Source organism: Argentina anserina, chromosome 6, assembly GCF_933775445.1.
Source record: "Argentina anserina chromosome 6, drPotAnse1.1, whole genome shotgun sequence".
Taxonomy (NCBI): domain Eukaryota; kingdom Viridiplantae; phylum Streptophyta; class Magnoliopsida; order Rosales; family Rosaceae; genus Argentina; species Argentina anserina.
The window spans coordinates 12,988,291-12,999,484 of record NC_065877.1 but is presented as its reverse complement, the minus strand read 5'-3'; positions in this window follow the sequence as shown (position 1 = coordinate 12,999,484).

Here is an 11,194-nt window from a genome sequence, read left to right as displayed (position 1 = left end):
TTTTCAGTGAATCTCCTCACCTGTTATATTTTGACACATGAATTTATGGGCAATTCAATTTACACCCCATTGGAAGAAGAGAATTTCAATTAGACCCATCTTTTTTTTCATTTCAATTTACACCAAAAAGTTGCCATGTAGGATTAACAATAAAACATTTATTCTCTCAATATAACAAAAGTTGTCACTGAAGTCAAATTTGTAACCTACCTAATTTACTAATCATTAACTTCATCTATCCCATAAACTAAGCTTATTACATTAAAAAAAAATTTAATCACAAATTTGTAATTCGTAGCCTTAATATCATTATTTATTGTGCTTAAGTCATGCAATCTAGATTTGAAAACCAAAATTAAATGAGCTGTTTCTTTTATACATTTCTTTTGTATTTAAAAATATTTCTATCATATAGGTATATTATTTAATTAAACCTACTATATAGGTAATTTATTTAATTTTGTCATATAGGTATATTATTTAATTAGTCATACTATATAGGTAAGTTATTTTAATTAGTCATATTATATAGATAAGTTATTTTTAAAAATAACTTATTTCAACTTTGTATCTGCCATGTAGGTATGTTATATTTTACTATAATAAATTGGTAAGTTATCTATTTTTAAAGGGGTATTTCGTTCTACACCAAATTTTGTAGACACATTTTAAATTAAACCCACCTATAAATTCAGAAAAACATATTAATTGAGTTGTCATGTAGGATTAATAATATTACATTTTGTCTATTGAAATTACAGAAATTTCCATTGGAAGAAAGAATAAACACATATAATTACTCACGCTAATTTACCTCTTTTTAACAAAAATTAATCTTTAATAATTCCCTGATTACAGCTCGTTTTATTAACATCTTAATTATAGGTTCCTAATTTTATACCTTTCTATTAGTCTTATTATTGATATCGCTACAATCATGCAATTTTGGTGTATTTTTTAAATTTAAATAAGTTGATTGCTACTTTAGTGATATTTCTTAAATCTCTCTCTTGAATTCAAAATTATTCTACCTCATAGATAAGTTATTAGTTTATAAAATATATACTAAGAACATACCTAACATAGAAGATTGTATGGGCTCCACCATACTTTTCTAAAAAACCTACGTAATAAAAGATGTTTGATGAAATACCTAATCTCTAGGAGTTGGGTAAATTACATAACATATGAGTATAAGTAAAATACTTGAATTTTATATGTTTTTAAATAGCTTATCAAGAGATTACGTTTTAGATTGATGTCTTGGTGTAGAGATACATTAAATGAAGAACATATACCTACAAGGAAGGGAAAAATAATTTAAGAAAAAAAATGAATACCTTGCGATGAGGAACACTTTAGCATATATTTGAATTCAAAGCTTTTCTTTTATCTATGTATCTTTCTTCAACTATCATTAGGAGATATAGGTGAGAACTAACAATTGGCCTCTTTGAGAAAGTATGAAAATTCCTCAAGAGATTCTTAAAAAAAAAACCACATATATATAAGAGAATGAAGAATTTTAATTTTGTATTAGGAATGAAATAGTTATGTAATGAGCACATATGTGTGTGTATTCATATCAGTAACATAAAATGAGGATAAATTTAAGAAAATGAAAATTAATTATTAGTTGTAGCTACTTTTATAGAGATGATTTTCTTTTTCAACCTAAAAGGGAAAAAAAGTGAAACCAAGAAAAATAAAAATGTTAATTATAGAAATAAAACCTATAAGGAAGGTTGGAATATTCAATTTGGGTGTATATTTAAAAAACAAATGGGTGTGGGTTTAGTTTAAAAGGGTGCCTTTAATATTGGGTTTATTCCTAATTTTAAAATTTTAAAATAATATAGGTAAGTTATATATTTCTACTATATAGGTAAGTTATCTAAACCTTTGGGGTTTTTTCTCAATATCTTGTCAAAATATAAATTAGTTTAGATACCTCGCATAGTTGTGTGATTTATTCGTAAATTATACTAAAGATTTATTTAAAATATGACAATATATACCTATATATATATATTAGACAAACTAATATAATAATAAGATATGTACCTTATGATAAGAAGCACAAAGTGTAAACACGTTCGTAGAATCCATGACTTGTTTTGTATTATTCAAAACTTTTCCTCAAATCCTCAACTGTCACTCGGAAAAATGGCAGAAAGTACAATATCCATAGTCAGCTTCATCATTTCTTCAAAACATATATCACAATCTTCATATCAAATCTCTCAATCTTACTATAATGGAAGGAATATACCTACTAAATAGATTGAGAACTACAAACGTTTGTTACAAATGAAATAGTTTTGTAATGAGTGTATATATACATATATATATATAACTCATCTTAGCTGCGGAGGTCCGCACCAATGTTTTGGTGCGGATTTCCATTTTTTTCTCCACTTTTCGATCGCATTTCATCATCTCCACCATTTAGTATCTAGCTAATATTGTGTAGATCATCTCTGCAAAAATTCAGCCAATTTGGTAATCGTTAAGGCCCTCAAAATTGTGTTTTTCTGTTAAAAATATGAACGGTTCATGTTTGACTGAATTCAGTCCATCCATTTATTTTTCGATTTTGAGGGTCTTAACGATCACCAAATTGACTGACATTTTGAAGAGATGATTTACACAATATTATCTAGATACTAGACGGTGGAGATGAGGAAATTCGATCAAAACGTGATGAAAAAAATAGAAATTCGCACCAAAACCATTGGTGCGACCTCCTTAGCTGAGAAATATTATATATATATATATATATATATGCTCAAGTCACCAAATTATGATAAAATAATGGATGAAATTGATTGAAATAGAGTTAATAAGATTTAAGTTTAGTTAAAAATTTCAAATTCAAATAAAAAGATGCTAAAGGGTAAATTAGACTTGGTAAAAATATGAATTACAAACATATAGTTTATATGGAAGGTTTAAAATATGAATTGAGTGTAAATTAAAGGTGTGGGTTTATCTTAAAATAGGTCTCTTACTTTGGGGATTCTCTAAATTTCTCGTTGATTTATTACACCAAAATTATAATTTTACATATTTTTATTATTTGTAAAATGACTTTCATGAGTATTGATAATTTTGAACTATAATTTCGGGTTTGGAGTTTAGAGTTTAGGGTATAGGGTTTTAGAGTATAGGGTTTAGGGTATAGGGTTTTAGAGTATGGTATTAGAGTGTAGGGTGTAGGGTTTAAAAAAAGAAACCCAAAATAGTCTTTTATAAAATAGCTTAAATATGATTTAAAAAAAATCTTAAGTGTCAAATGGTGATTAGAATGGAGTATCACTATATTTCCACGTGGTTCTCCTGGAGGACTGAAAAATTCAATATTTGAGTTGTTTTGTATTCTTTGTTTTTCTGTATACTATATATGTTTACACACATATAGATTGACCTACGGAGTTTGAACCTGTTCAAGACTGTTATCTTCATTACAAAGTTACAACCAAGTTTCACATCCTTGACTAAATGCTTGATTCTCTTCATCAAGAATTTTTCATATCACAAATTGCACCAAATTAGTATTACTCAGTCCTGCAATTCACACCAACTAGCTAGCACAATTTTTTTTTTCTCCTCATATGCAGGTAATTGTTTTCTTTGTGTGTCGTTAGCATTGGAAGTCCGTTATTTAGTTTTTGGGACGGGATTTAGGTCTCAAGTGGATGGACGAGATCACACTGTTTTGGTAGTTTGACTAGATCTTCATTTCCGTAATTTTTTTTTCACTGTCTCTGTTTAATGTCATTTATAACCCCATATGATCGAATTGGTTCTGCATATCACATTTGTGTTTTTTTTAATCTTTTTGTTACAAATTGATTTTAACGAATGAAATAGACAATGATTTGTGTTTTCAGGCCAAAAGCTAATGGAATTCAAGATTTTGGGACCGAAATAAAAACCAGTAATAGATTGTCAAAGACAATAATCGAGAAGTGATGCTTCCACAATGTATCATGATTTTTATATTATGTTTATAATAAAACTATCGCATTATGAAGCGACTATATGAAAAAAACTTCTCGGGATCGATCGACACAAGCCGATGTGATCGGTATATATATTTAGTAATCCTATAAAAATTTCATCTAATTCGAACATTGTTTAGCCGTCAGAATTTTCGGTAAATCGAAAACACCACTAATATGTCATAAGGGAGGACCTATTAGAAATATGCGAATGCCAAAAGCCGTTTATATATTTGAAATCATCTCATTTTTGTTACCTATCGTGTGCGGTCGCACTGAAGAAATCTATTTGGCAAAGCCCCGGTCAATGAGGTTTCAATATGTCAAAACGCCTCTTTTTTAGTTGACCATTGGAACGAACGGTCAAACCATGTCCAAAACGGACGAAATTTTTACTGGTTTCCTAATTATATATACCGATCACATCTACTAGTGTCGATCGATCATATTTCGAATTGGAATTGTCGATCGCCGAAGTGTCCACTAATGTATCATACTTTTATATTAGGTTTATAATAAAACTATCACATTATAAAGCAACTATATGAAGGAAACTTCTCGTTATCGATTGACACCATCTGATGTAATTGTACCTCTTTTGACCGTCAGAATTTCCGGTAAACCAAAAATAACACTAATATGTCATAAGAGGGGACCTATTACTAAGATGTGAATGCGGAAATCTGTTTACATATTTGAAATCACTTAATTTATGTCACCGATCGTGCGTGGTCGTAACGAGAAAACTCATTTGGCAAAGCTTTGGTCAATGAGGTTTTATTATGTGAAAACGCCTCTTTTTGGTTAACCGTAGGTACGAACGGTCACACCATATTAAAAACGGATGAAATTTTTACATGGTACCTAAATATATATATTTATTACATCTATTGGTGTCGATCGACAATATTTCGAAATTAGAATTTATTTGTGACTTTTTATTATAATGTTTTATAATAATTCTATTATTATTTCAAACCCTTAAATTAGATATTTTTTTTCTAATAAGAACCCGCAAGGCCCGGCTCGCAAAAACCCGCAAGGCCCGCTTTAGGTAAGCGGGCTTAGATCTTTGTATTGTTGAAAATTATCGGCCCACCACTTATTTAAATTTACTAAGGCTCGGCCCGGGCTCGCCACTCATGGGTCGGGTCGGGCCCGGCCCATTGACGAGCCCTAAGCTCGCTAGTCAAAATAATATCGACAACAGAAAATGGATTAGCCCCACTAGTAAAAGTAATATATCAAATAATATAAAATTGACTAACCCGGCTAGTCAAAATAAGATAATCAATTAAATTATAAAAAGTGGACTAGATTGCACTAGTCTAAAAGAAAAACGTAAGGATAACCAAAGATAGTATACTAGGTCCGCTGGCCAAAATAATATAATTAAGCCATACAATACGCCCCCCCCCCCCCCCCGAGCAAGTATATAATCTCAAGCTCCCAATATTGTCACATCACGTTAGCGGAGAGGGTATTTGGCTATTATGACATTGCCGGCTATGTCAAATCGCCTCCTAGGTAGAAAAGGGTCACCATAAGGTGATAGAGTGTGCCAGCAAAATCATCTCAAAATGTATGGCTTGTGATATGAAAATTGATACCATTATTATCCATTGATCATGTCCGCTTTATATAGTTTAAAAGAGAGGATATCATAAAACAAATAGGATATCATCATAGAATAGAGTAGTCCCGCTAGTCTAAATAAAATCACGAAGTACCGTTCCCAATCATATAAAATAAATAAAATGAAATATATCTTGACATGTCTCACATGTCGCATATTATGCGGAATAAGAATAAAATAGAATAATTAAATTTATAATATTATCAGAAATCTCATTTCTAAATAAATATTCGTAAGTTAAAATAAAATTCTCAAGTGAATAAATAATTCAATAATCATGGTGTATTTATTTAAAAATAAATGTCCATTCACAGCAACCGATTATGCCGGGGGTCGGTCCAAGGTCTACTCAACTCTAGTTCCTCACATATTGTTTAAGACACATTTTTTGTATTAATCACTATAATTTTCAAAATAACAAAAACCGACTAAATCGTCCTAACCTCCACCGAAAATTCCCCATCTTCACCCACAACCTCCGTACTCTCTTCAAAATATTCTAAGATCTTAATATCGAGAATTATTTGATTAATCGATCCATATCTCACTACTTTAGCCAATTAATTTGGAAAAATAATTGCATATTTTATCTCAAAAATACTCCAAATATTTAACAAACATTCCCACACGCCACCGAAAGTGGCAGCCGGCCGCCCTTACTCCGATCACCACCATTGATTACCAAATTTCACCGCTACTATCTAAATAACATTTTCAACAACTTTCTCAACTACATCAATAACCAATATCAAGCCTAAAACAATTCAATTTCAAGAAATACAAACCCCCCCAATTTATAAACCCTAGAATTTAAAATCGTTGATCATCCTTGCACAAGTTGAATTGAATCAAATACTTTTTAGGGTTTATTACACACAACACAAGCTTCAAAACTCAACAAGAATTACCTTGATTGGTTGTCGGAGTAGTGAGTTCTCCTCACTCTTTCAAAACGGTACAACAACTCTGTTTTTGCATTTTTGGCTCCAACCAGCTCATATTGAGTCACCAAACCACCATAGAATTGTAGAGGACTAAAAGAGCTTTCCAACGACATCTCATGTATCCAAATCGAAGGTCAGACGATCGGGTAATTTCTGATTTGTAGAGGAAGATTCGGCATCTAAAAGAGGAACTTTTCGCGTGAACAATATTCGATCGTGTAATTTCTGATTTTTTTTCATTTCTCTTTTAAATCTTTTATTTATACTATTTTTCAAAAAGCCCCAGACCCCTTTTGATTCGTAACTTTTTCATACGAACTCCGAGTTTGGCATGTCATGTGTCTACGAACTCGTATCAATAATTCCCTACAACTTTCGTACATAAAGTTTTCTCTAAAAACTTACACATCGAAAAGTCAAATTTTAGAGTCGAGTAAAACGAATGATACAAGGTTCAAGTAGAAATTAAAGGTAAAACCGTAAGGAATGATACAAGGTTCAAATAGAAGTTAAAGGTAAAACAGTAAGGAATGATATAAGGTTCGGGTAGAAGTTAAAGGTAAAATGGTAAAGAATGATACAAGGTTTGTGGTCATATTAATTGATTACTAAATTACCCTTAGGGTTGGGTAAGTTTATAATTTGTTAAAAATATGAAGATATTTTCAGGTTTGGAAAATGGGTCCCACCACAAATCCATTCCCCCAATAATACAAATTCGAATTTATTTATATCGGAATGCATTTAGGAATTAGAAGGTGGGCCCCATCACAATTCTTATTCCTTTGTGCAAGGGGGAATACAATTTCATTCCCATAAAATAAACATGTCATTAGTTTAGATTAACTATGTCTATACTAGGACTGGTCAACGAGTCAGGCTTTAGTAAATTTAAATAAGTGGTAGACCAGGCCAGGTATTTTCATAAATATAAAGATCTAAGTATGCCCACCCAAAGCATGTCTTACGGCCCAGGCCTTGGTGGGTTGTATTAGAAAAATATATATAATACTCTAATTTAAGGGTTTGAAATAATAAAAGAATTATTATAAAACATTCTAAAAATAGTCACAAATAAATTCTAGTTTTGAAATATTGTCGATCGACACCAATATATATGATCGATATATATATTTAGGGACCCTGTAAAAATTTCATCCGTTTTGAACATGGTTTGTCCGTCCGCACTTACGGTTAACAAAAAAAGAGGTGTTTGCACATAATAAAACTTCATTGACCGGGGCTTTGCCAAAGGGTTTACTCATTGCGACCACGCACGATTGGTGACAAAAATTAGGTGATTTCAAATATGTAAACAGTTTTCCGCATTCGCATCTTGGTAATGAGTCCCCCCTTAGGGCACATTAATGTTGGTTTTAGTTTACCGGAAATTTCGATGGTCAAACGAGATCCGAATTGGTTGAATTTTAAAATGGTACTAAATATATATACTGGTCACATCGGATGGTGTCGATCGATTCCGAGAAGTTTACTTCATATAGTCGCTTCATAATGCGATAGTTTTATTATAAACATAATATAAAAGTTATGATACATTAGTGGACACTTCAGCGATCGACAACTCCAAGTCGAAATATGGTCGATCGAAACCAGTAGATGTGATCAGTATATATATTTAGGAAACCCTTAAAAATTTCATCTGTTTTGGACATGGTTTGACCATTTGTACCAACGGTCAACTAAAAAAGAGACATTTTGACATATTGAAACCCCATTGACCGGGACTTTGCCAAATAGATTTCTTCAGTGCAACTGCACAAGATAGGTAATAAAAATGAGGTGATTTCAGATACGCAAACGGCTTTCAGCGTTTGCATATTTGTAATATGTCCTCCATTAGGACATATTAGTGGTGTTTTCGATTTACCGAAAATTCCGACGGTCAAACGAGGGCCGAATTTGATTAAATATTTATAGGGTCACTAAATATATACCGATTACATCGGCTGGTGTCGATCGATCCTGATAAGTTTTCTTCATATAGTCGTTTCATAATGCGATAGTTTTATTATAAACCTAATATAAAGGTTACGATGTATTAGTGGACACTTCGATGATTGATAATTCCAGTTCGAAATATGATTGATCGACACCAGCAAATGTGATTAGTATATATATTTAATAAACCCATAAAAGTTTCGTCTGTTTTGGATATTGTTTGACCGTCCGTACCTACGATCAGTGTTCTAAATATCGGGATATATCGGGGATATATCGGCGATATATCGGTGATATTTAGAAACCGATAGGATAAATGCCATATCGCCTTAATATATCGGTCAACTCAAAATATCGGGTCAACATGCGATATATCGGTGAATTTTTTTTCGTTTGACTTTTTTTTGGTGGACTTTTTTTTTCCGTGGACTTTTTTTTTCGGAGACTTTTTTTTGATGATTTTTTTCGATAATTTTTTTTCGTTGACTTTTTTTTTGTGATTTATTTTCTTGTTACTTTTTTTTCGGTGATTTTTTTTAAGGAGACGATGTCGTTTTGAGGAATTTCAACGCAAATAGACAGAAGGTGATTTATGAAGATGATTTTATCTCAGAAGATGGGATGAAGATAATGGAGAAGATGATTTTGACTTTGATTCGGATGATGAGAGAGTTTATAATATATGAATGCATAATCAATATCTCAATCTATCTTTTGTGCACCTATTTTTGTTCAATTAGTACTTAGTAGTTAATATTATTTGGTATATTTTGAATATTTTGAAGTACATGTTTATAAATATATTAAATTTAAATTAAAAATTAACAAAAACGATAAATCCGATATAATCCGATATATCTCGATATATCCCCGTTATATCCTTATTTTCCAAAACCGATACGATGCCGATAACCGATATTTAGACCATTGCCTACGATCAACTAAAAAACAAGCGTTTTTACATATTAAAATCCTCATTGACCGTGGCTTTGCCAAATTATATATATACTGATCATATCGACTGGTGTCGATCAATCCCGATAATTTTCTTTCTATAGTTGCTTCATAATGCGATAGCTTTATGCTAAACCTAATAAAATATATATGTATGATATTTTATTATTTAGTGGGCTTTTACGGGCCGGGTTTTACGAGCTTTTGGCGGGCCGGGTTTCACACCTCTAATCTAAGCTCGTCCCTCTATCTACGGAAGCGGGCTTTCTCGCGGGTCGGACCAAGTAAAAGCCCATCAGACTTGCGGGCATCTACGGGTTTTTCGGATCCGCGGGCTAAATGATGAAGCCTAATCTATACATAACATATTAGAAGCAATAAAAATACGATTAATTAGTTCTGACTCTTATCTTATGTAGTGGTGTGAGAGTTTGTTGTTACAATTTCTTGATTATGTCTGTATTTGCATGACTCGGAAGGTATATAGTGGTTACTCTTTAATGAACATCGTATCACATTTGATATAAATTGTACGTCAACAACTCAATGATGTCATTCATTTTTCCATTCTTGTTATCTCTCATTCACGTAAACCAGATAACTATACTGACGTTGTAGGCAATAATCTAAATATCGCTTATCGGTAGCGTATCGGTCGATAGGTAAAACGATATATCAGGGATATATCGGTTTTATCAGATTTACTTATTTTCAATAAAATTTATAAAATTATACTTCAATATGTACCAAATAAACTAAGAAACGATACTAAGTAAATTAAAGAAAATAAATACTTGATTTTGTGACAATTAAAGTACACGAACGGCACATAATAATAAAATATGTATTTAAGAATGATTATTTAGGCTTCAAATTCATCATATATATTTAAAATATATATGAAAAATAAAAAATGTATATAAGTTTTTCAAAAAAGAAGAAGAGGAAATGAATATTAAAAAATTAAACAAAAATTGAAAAATTAAACACAAAATCAAAGTTTGACCGATATATAAGAGTTTGAACGATATATTCAACCGATATGGCGATATCGTATCGTTTTCTAAATATTACCGATATATCAGCCGATATCCGATATTTAGAACACTGATTGTAGACATTCTGGCTTGATTTTTGATTTTAATAATATTTCGTTCATTAAAAAAAAAACAGATAAGCCGTTCGAACTTAACTAGAAAAGAGCCAAATTAGAATCGTATAGAGGAATGGTTGGTGGTATTGTGCAAAGCCTCGGCACGGCAAGGCAGGTCACATCAGGAGAGAAGCAAAGTGATGGCATTAACACGAGGGTTTGTCTATTACTCTAATCTCCATCACAAACATTTCAAAATCTACACGTCAGATACACAACAGATTCAGACCAAGTTGAGAACGAGTTTAGGCACCAAAAAAATCTAGAAGAAAGAAGAAGCCCGACGACTATTTGCCGGGTACGTACCCCCGAATTCAACTGAAACCCGTCTCTTCCTATCATTTCCTTTTATTATATGAATTATTAGAGACTGCCGTATGGCAATTGTGATTGAGAGAACATGTGGTGTTTTGGCATAGGAGATGGATTGCACTCGGACCCTTTTCTTCTGTTTCTTGAACTAGATCAATCAATTCATTATTCGACTGACCCATCAAGGAGATGTTTTGGGATATCAATATCAAATCTTGAGCTACGTCTCTGT